Source organism: Prionailurus bengalensis, chromosome X (assembly GCF_016509475.1).
Source record: "Prionailurus bengalensis isolate Pbe53 chromosome X, Fcat_Pben_1.1_paternal_pri, whole genome shotgun sequence".
Lineage (NCBI taxonomy): Eukaryota > Metazoa > Chordata > Mammalia > Carnivora > Felidae > Prionailurus > Prionailurus bengalensis.
Window position 1 is genome coordinate 84,301,462 of NC_057361.1, and position 9,875 is coordinate 84,311,336.

Consider the following 9,875-nt stretch of genomic DNA (forward strand, 5'->3'; position numbering starts at 1 on the left):
AACTGTTTCTTAAAGGGATTTGAGGATGAATTTTAATGATGTATCATTTTCATCCTACTCCTGGAATTTAGAAACTTATTTCAATCCCCTTCCATACAATGAGCCTACACTACAAGCATGCTTTTTAAGGGAATGAGAAAGCATTCCCTCAAACTACCTCATGAGACACATGGCAAGCCATTTCCTCCAAGTGAGTACACAGTCAGAACAAGGACTATTATAAATTTTAAGAACATTTCTCAAAAAAAGATGTACTAAATTTCTTTCTTGTGCTGCAGGGATAGGCCTGCAAGGAAGTCACATACACAGGACAGTTTCATGCGATAGTAGACACATATTTATTGCAGTCCTTGACATTTCTGATTGTCCTTGTGCAGCACTGCTGATTAGAAAGGTCTGTCCAGTTCTGGGGCTCACTAATAGGACACTCACTGCGCTGTGGCAAATCTAAGCCACATTCTCAAACATCACTTTAATAAGGAGTAAAGTCAATTATTTCACTTCTTTTTCTTTTGTCATATTTCATAGGTTTTAAAGACCAGATGTAGAGAAAAAGTGTGTTTGGGGGATCTTAGAGTCCCAAGCATTTTTGAGCGAGACCATAGCAATAGTTTGGTATCCAGCAAGACAGAGAGGAGAAGAGCTGTGGATGTATTTTAGACCCACCCCTGAGGGCAGACAAAAACGTGCTACATAAGCACAGCTTCCTACAAGTATTTTGAAGGCAGAGGACTGGGCTGTGCAACTCATTTGTCATTCCAACCTCACTAATCAGGTAAGTGATTCTCTTGATAGAGGAGTGAGTGTACAGAGAGATTAGGTGTGTTTGATCATGGATGTTCCTACACCTGGAAGAAAATATTCAGAATGGAGGATGAGAATTCCCCAGGAGAAAGAAACATATGGCTCAATTGACTGGGTTTCTGTCTCCTGGCTGTAATGGTTTAGGCTTGCCTCTCTAAATTAACTCTGAGAATCCTTAAATGCCATTTTTGTGTATATATCTAGATGATTCAGTCATGTGATTATAGACAGTATCTTTGTTTTCTGGCACAGATGGGTAACTGCTTAGCCTGGCCTTGATTTCACATGTTCACTTTCCAAGGACTGGCTCATCTCTGAGAACCCTAGTATACTGCCCTGGAGCTCTGGGTACTGATAATACTCCCCTACTGTCTCTTTGAAACAAAGTTCCTGAGGACAAGGACATTCTTTGTCCCATCGACCTGGGCAGAGCTCTGCCAGTTGCCCGAGTCCTAGATTAGAACCTCTAATTACTATGCTTTTTCACATGGTGACCTGAAGAGCAAAGCTATCTGCTTTCAGCAAAAGTCAGGGGCTGGTTGGGTGTGCAGAAGCATTTCCATGTGGAGAGCCACCTTACACATACTAGTTGCCATAGACCTGACATCATCATGGCAATTGTGATGACTTGTCATGAAAACACACACGCTGTGGCGGGGATTGCAGGGCCCCGCCTTCTGTTGTTTGGGACTCACTGAGGGCATGGGTCTCCAGCGGCGGAGGCTGAACCATCCGGGGTGTGGGACACAAAGGGAACCAGACCCTAGTCCCTCCTTTCATGCTTTGAAGCGCTTTACCCAGGCTGTCTCGGAGGTAAAGCTATTGGGGTCTCATTAGGCGCCTGTAAGAGTGCGGTCCAGCTCCAGGGGTGTCCCGGAGCTGCTTTCCTCTAAAAGCAGGGGCACGGGAGGGAAGACAGGTAAGGGCTCTGAGCCCCAGCTTCTCCCTCTGTAAAATGGTGATGAGAATGCTTCACCCACAGGATTTCTGAACGATACACATGAACAAGCTCATGGCCTTGTGGTTTCTGTGGGATCATGAACGTCTATCTGAATTCAGGCTACTTCTTATTCCTTTTCTTCTTTTTTTGTTAGGGGTTAGGTTAGGAAAGGAGAAGAAAAAGGACCTGTGAGAAGTCCATTATATCATGTGGATGTTATGATCATGACCCAGTTGTATCAGTGTCATTGTCACAAATCAAGTGCCTGGCATGGCACTGAAGACATAGTTACACCAGTAAAGCATAGTGATTGCTAGATGTCTCCTTACACAGCTCATCGTGATGGTGGCCCAGCTCATATCAGGTGCCTGAGGAGACAGGTTCTAAGGATCTGTGTCCCGATGGCTGCTGAAGCTTCTACTCAGATTCAAGAGCAACTTTCCCCAGGGAATCCCATCACCCCTCTCATGCCTAGTGGGATCGATGCCTGGCTCAAGTGACTTCATAGATATGAACAAAAGCATGTTGTGGAATAGCTCCTGTAAGCTTCACAAACTAGCCTAAAAGTAGATAAGCTATTTTGATCTCATGATGGGAGTAGAGATTTAGCAGGTGGAATGTCATTCCATTAGCAGCACTTGAAACCCATCTTAGAGATGATTCTTTTTTAATGACAAACAACAAATTGTCCAAAAACTGATCTTTACTATGTGTTTGCAGTAAATAAACCTAAGTTTTTCTCACCGTATAAATAATAATCTGCAATTCCCAAGCATCTCATATAGATGGGTGTGGTTGTGCAGGTGTTAGATCTTCCTACAAATTTGGCATTGTGAACTAGATTCTTCTCTGGTGCCCATGGTTCTTTTTCCATCATATAATACATTTTTTAATGAGCCAGTAATTTTCTAAATATTATTTTGAAATCTCAGTAGAATTTAAGATATAGTTTTAATTAAAGTACAGTTGGTACACAATGTTACATTTGTTTCAGGTTTACAACATAGTAATTTGACCAGTCTATAAGTTATGCTGTGTTCACCTCAAGTTATAGCTGCCACCTGCCACCATACAGTGCTATAACAATACCATTGTTACTACATTCCCTATACTGTCTCTTTCATTCCTGTGACATTCATTCCATAACTGGAAACCTGTACCTCCCACTCCCCTATAAATTTTAATGTTTTAAAAATATTTATTATCCTTGAGTTTGCCCAACTATAATGATATTCAACCTTTTTTGATATAATTACAAGTTATTTAAAATGTCATTATGATTATTTCTCTAAGATATACAATTTTATTTATGTACTTCAGAAGGAAATGGACATCAACTGTCTCTAAGTATTTAGATAAATTTCATTACAAATGGTTATTTCTACTTTGGTGATGGGTAATGTGAACAAGTTTGATTAGATATAATGTGTGTCTGTTCATACTATAACCATGAGAATATTTCACCTGATTTATTTAATTGCATCATATAACTATGAATATATAGATATATGTCAAATACTTCATTGAGGTATGGCTGACATACAATATATTGCATATATTTAAAGTATATGCTTTAAAACTTTGATATTTAAATATACCTGTGAATTTGGCACTACCTCAAGATAATGAATGTATCCATCACCTCAAAACGCTTCTTTGACCCCTTTGTAATGGCTCCATCTACCTTTCTCGAACCTCCCTGTCACATCACCCTACCTCATTCCCAAGCAACCACCAATCTTCTGTCACTATGGATAAGTTTTCTGTTCCTATAATTTTATGTGAATGGAATTCTAAGATGTGCATTTTTAATCAGTTTTTGGTTCAACCCAATTATTTTTACATTTATGTATTTGTTGCATTATGACTATTTCATTCCTTTTATCATATAATTAATATTTCATTATGTGTATACACCATTATTTGGTCTCTCCATTCACCAGGTAATGGATATTTGGGTTGTTTCCATTTTGGGTTCTTGCCAATAAGCCTGCAATGAACATTAGGTGTAAGTTTTTTTCTTGGACATGTGGTTTATTTTTCTAATACTTAGGTGTATTTACTTAGAGGAGTAATCAAATTAACATTGTAAGAAAGTGCTAAACTCTTTTCCAAAGTGGTCACACCATTTTTCATTGCCATCAAGAGTGTATGAGAGTTCCATTCTCTGCAACCTAGCCAGGACTTGGTATGGTCAGTGTTTTTATTACAGCTAGTCTCAGAGGGGTATGGTGGGTTACATTTCCCTAATGGCTAATGATGCTCAGCATCCTTTCATATCCTTATATGATATTTGTATATCTTTTGGGGGGTAGTGTCTTTTCAATATGTTGCCCACTTGTTCATTGAAGTGTCTGTTTCTTCTTTTTCTCCTTTGTGAGATTTTCTAATCAGGATACAAATCTTTTATCAGATGAATGATTTGCAAATATTTTCTCCTGCTCAGTGGATTTTCTTTTCATTCACTCAATGGTGTCTTTGGAAAAACAAAAGTTTTTGTTTCGAGGAAATCTAGTTTTGAAATTTGTTCATTCATGGTTTTGATTTTGACTTTAATGTCATACCTAAAATTTCTTTAGCTAACATGGGATTACAAGATTATTTTCTTATATTTATCTCTAAACGTTGTAAACTTTTAGCTTTTGTAGTATGGTCTGTAATTCATTTTGAGTTGACTTTTGCATATAGTGAGATACATGGATCACAGTTGATGTTTGTGTATATGGAGATCCACTTGTCCAAGCACCATTTGTTGAAAAGAATATGTTTTCTCCATTGAACTGCCCTTGTAGCTTTCGCAAAATTCTGTTGTCTATATATGTTGGGGTCTATTTGTGGACTCTTCATTTTGTTCCTTTGAACATTATTACCTTCATCCTAATACCAACTGCCTTGATTACTTTCAAGTTATAATGAGTTTTGAAGTGAGGTCGTGCTTATTCTCCAACTTAAATCTTATTGTTCAATGTTATTTTCATAGTAGGCCTGTTAGATTTCACATGACTTTTAGAATAAGACTGTAAATTTATTTTAAATACGTGTGCTGGTATTTCCACTGCTATTGCATGGAATCTATAGATAAGTTCGGAGAGAATATACATCTTAACAATGCTGAGTCTTCTGACCCCTGAATACAGTATGCCTCTCCATTTATTTAGGCCTTGCTCAATTTCTCTCAGTAATGTTTTGCACTTTTCACAGTGCAGGCCTTGCATATCTGTAGACATGGATGTGCCTCATGCATTATGTACATTCATAATTTTTGATGCCATTGTCATGACAGCATTTTTAATTACAATTCCCAGGAATTATATTTTGCTGAACTATCAGTAGCCAAATGTTGCTGGGGAAACTTTTTGTTTGAAAATACAAGTTACTCTAGAACAGAGAAGCTACTTGTCACTTAACACATATATTAAGATTATCCAGAAAAGAGAACCGATAGGATATTGATATATAGATAGAGGGTTTTTCTGAGTTTTTATTTCAATTCCAGTTAGGTAACATACAGTGTAATATTAGTGTTGGTGTACAGTATACTGATTCCACACTTCCATTTATCACCTGGTGCTCATCACAATTGCACTCCTTAATCCCCACCACCTCCCCTCTGGTAACCATCAGTTATCTATAGGTAAGAACCTATTTCTTGGTTTGCCTCTCTCTCTTCTTTCCCTTTGCTCATTTTTTTTAAACTCTACATATGAGTGAAATCATATGCTATTTGTCTTTCCCTGACTGACATATTTTGCTTAGCATAACACTCTCTAGCTCCATCCACATCCCTGCAATGGCAAGATTTCATTCTTTTTAATGGTTGAGTAATATTCCAATATATAAATGTATATATTCTTTTTTCATTCATTGTCATGACTCAGTTATGTATGTACATACACACAGACACACATATATACATATATACACATATATTTATTCTTTATCCTTGTTTGGTATTTATTTATTTATTTATAGAGAGAAAGAGAGCAGGGGAGGGGCAGAGAGAAAGAGGGAGAGAGAATCCTAATCAGGCTTAAACAAACACGGGTCTTGAACTCATGAACTTTGAGACCATGACCCGAGCTGAAACCAAGAGGTGGCCACTAAACTGACTGAGCCACCCACGTGCCCCTCCTTTTTTAAGATTATTTATTTATTTAGAGAGATAGAGAGAGAGAGAGAGAGGCAGAGTAGAAGAGAGAGAGGGAGACAGAGAATCCCAAGCAGGTTCCAGAGCTGTCACACAGAGTCTGATGCAGGGCTTGAACTCAGGAACCGTAAGATCGTGATCTGAGCCAAAACCAAAGTCAGATGCTTAACCAACTGTGCCACCTTGGTGCCCCTCTTATTTATCCTTAAGCAAACTCACCCTGAAGAGCTTTTGGTTCAAGAATAAGAGAAGGAAGGCATGTGTGAACGTGTGTATGTTGCGGGCGGGGGGAGGATGAAACCAGGAGGAATATTTATTGTGAGGAATATGTGATGTAAATTACTGTGAATTAAATCAGTCTTCAGTTTTGAGCACATTAGGAGACAAATCAGGATGGTGGTTGTTTTTTTTTTCCCCCCAGCTTTATTTGGCCAGAAGGATGACTCAGAGACTCTTGTACAACTTGGGAGAAACTGAAATCTATTCATGATTCTTGCCTGAATCTTTCAAGTATAATAGTTGGTAAGTGTTGTTTTTATGGTTCTGTCACTTTCTAGATGTATAAATTGACATTAAAATATTGGGTAGAGCTTCTACCTTCTCTTCTATCACTTATTTATTCATGTATATATTTCATGAATATGATTATGGATTCCTACTTTGCTCAAAGGATTACCATTTGACATTACAAGTGTATATTTTGATGCTGACATTGCCACAGAATTAGCCACTATAAGTCCCTGTAAATTAACTCCTGGGTCTATTTGTTACCCCCTTAGAATTCTTTGAGAATGGACTTTGCTCTGTGAGCCTGAGTATCTCAAAATGTGGAGAAAGAAAGTAATATTGCCAACCTCAGAACAATGATTTGAGGATTTCAAAAGAAAAGCCAGAAAACAACAGTCTACACTGTGTGGCATCTGGAAATGCTTCCACATGTTAGCTGCTGGTTCCAGCTTTGCCTTCTTCATTCTATCAACATGATGCCTCTGACATGAACATCATAGCATGACTACCAGAGAGAACACTTAGACATGGTATAACAAGCAAAGATGAGCCCACATTTCCATGATGTGAGAGGTTCAGTGTCACTGCACTGTGTGAGATGGAGCTGGGGAAGAGGCACCGTGTCGTTGCAGTTTCCAGTGACCTGGGTGTGGACAGTGAAGCACATCTTCAACCGCTCTCCCTGTGATTATGTTCTCTGCCTTACTCTCTTTCCTCTTTATTCCATGCATTGTATGAACTCCTGACTCTCCCTTTTGTTGGGATAGCAGAGAAAGGTATGGACTCGACCCCCAGAAATAGGAGCTGATAGAGAAGAACAAGTATTGTATCCAATGTGCTAGAAAATGTGTTGTAGTCAGAGTGAAAAGATCATGGTCCTATCACTGGGACACTGTAATTAAGTCATTTCTTTCTTCCAGTGCTTTCTAAATAAGAAGATAACAATACCCAGTGCTCCCAACCACCCAGAATTATTGTGGACTTTAAGTGTGATTCCATGTAAGAATGCAATCTGTGGTCATAGGTGGGAGTGAAGGACCACTGCACATTTGACTAATCGTATTAATGGAAACACCCCCTGAAATCACAGAAATATTCATGGTAGACATTAAATTTAATGTACATAAATGTCAGATATTTATGTCAGGATTTCTCCCAAGTGTGGTCCATGCACTAACTCATCAAAAAGAGCAGGGTGTGCATATTAAAATGGTGGATATATTGGTCCACATTAGCTTTACTGTATACAAAACAAAAAAAGTTTTGGGATATCTCTCCATAATTCTTTGGAGCTTCTGGTGTTTTCCTCAAAATGTCTGTATTCCTTCACGTGCAGATATTTGATAACCAACTCTGCCTTTATCATCACATGGCACTGTCCCTGTCCTGTCTTAACATGGCCATCTTCTTATAAAGATAACACTCACATACTCTAATATGACATCATAACTAATTACATCTGCAACAACCATACCTCCAGATAAGGTTACATTTGAGGCACTGGGTATTAAGACTTCAAAATATCTTTTTTTGGGGGGGGGGCGGTTGATGCAATTTAACCTATAATAGCCACTGAAAAAATTCATGGGGATACAACACAGTGAACAAGACAAGCCATATCCCCAGTGCTTTTATTCTACCTTGGGGAAACCGTCAATAAACAGACAAGCAAATCAATAAGCAGGACAATTTTATATGGGAATATATATTGTCCAAAGACAGTAAATGAATCCTTTTAGTAAGAAATGATGCGGTCATGGATTATTATAGATGGGGTTGTCAGTCTAGCTCATTCTCAGAAAGTGATATTTGCGCTGATTCCTGAATGGCAAGAGCAAACCAAGCCTGGGCTGGCCTTTTGGTATGCAGAAGTACACCAGTACTTCCAAGAGCAGATGATGAACTCAAGTGACTGAAGCCTGGCGGACAATGTGCAGATGGTGGAAGATGAGTTCCCAGGGCAGACAGGAGCCACAACATTTGGGACATGAGATTTAAATTTATTCTATTTGGATATGTATAGTATGAGAGTGACATGATGTGATTCATATGCTCAGTGGTGACTGTGGCCACTGTGAGGAGAATGGACTGGACAGGGACAGGATAGCTGTGGGGATAACCATAAGGAAAATCTTGTAGAAGTTCAGAAGAGGGACTGTGCCAGTGCTGCATCAGTGTGCAGGGAACAGGGGTGGCCCTGGACATGGGCATGTTGGACAATCAGGCACTACATTGGGTGTGGGTGGATGTGTGGGGGTAAGACAGGAGCTTAGGTGAGCCCTTGACTTTTTGTACCACCATGTGCAGAAATGGTGATGCCATTTTCTAAGATCTGTTATTTCAACCAATTTTGAGACATTCCCATGATAGGTATCCAATGGTGGATATAATTAAATTTAGTGATTTAAAAGACACAACAGTTGATGAATAGGATTCAGTTATAAGATTATCAAGGTTATCAACCTTTAATAAAGATACATGTAAATGTTTTTTTCTTTCTTCTTTCTTTTCTTTTCTTTTTTTTATTTTTCTTTTTCTTTTATTTTTTTGAGAGAGAGATAGGGCCAGAGGCAGAGAGAGGGAGACAGAGAATCCCAAGCACCCTCTGCGTCATCAGTACAGAGCCTGATGCAGGATTCGAATTCACAAACCTGAGCCAAAATCAAGAGTCAGATGCTTCACGGACTGAACCACCCAGACACCCCATGGAAACGTTTTCTAAAACTATCCACAGTATTAGAAACTGAACTTTCATATATGTATGTAAACTTCCAGCTTTTATTAAGCTGTTACTATGTGCCTTTCAACGTTCTATGTGTGGTCATGTATACACTAAACCAATTCTCAAAACAACAATCCATGAGGAGTGGCTGATTGTTTTCCTCATTTACAGAAGAGGAAACTGAGGCATAGAGGTTCATTCATTTTCCTAAAGTTCAGAAACAGCCATTTATTTCAACATTTCTGCAGTAGAATTTTTTAAATGACATGATTCCTGACCATGTGTCCTTGTAATTCCCAAAAGACAAATATATATCACTATTTTTGTATCATTATATATACTATTACATATTATATTTGCATATTATTATATTATATATAGTTATATATATAATAAACTATATATATATAGTTACAGTTATATAATTATAATTAACATGCTATGTTATATTAGTTTTTGATGTGCAGCGTATTGTCAACAATTCTATACATTACTAAATACCATAAGGGTAGTCACTATCTGTCACCATACGTTTTGAAAATATTCTTGTCTATATTTCCTATGCTATACTTTTAATCTCCATAATTTATGTATTTTATAACTGAAAGTTAATACCTCTTAATCCCCTTTACTATTTCATCCATTCCCCCAATGACTTACCTTCTGGCAACTACTTTATTCTCTGTGTTTAGCAACCTGTATTTTTACAACTCACACTTGTCAGATTAGCTAAAATTAACAACACGCACGCACAC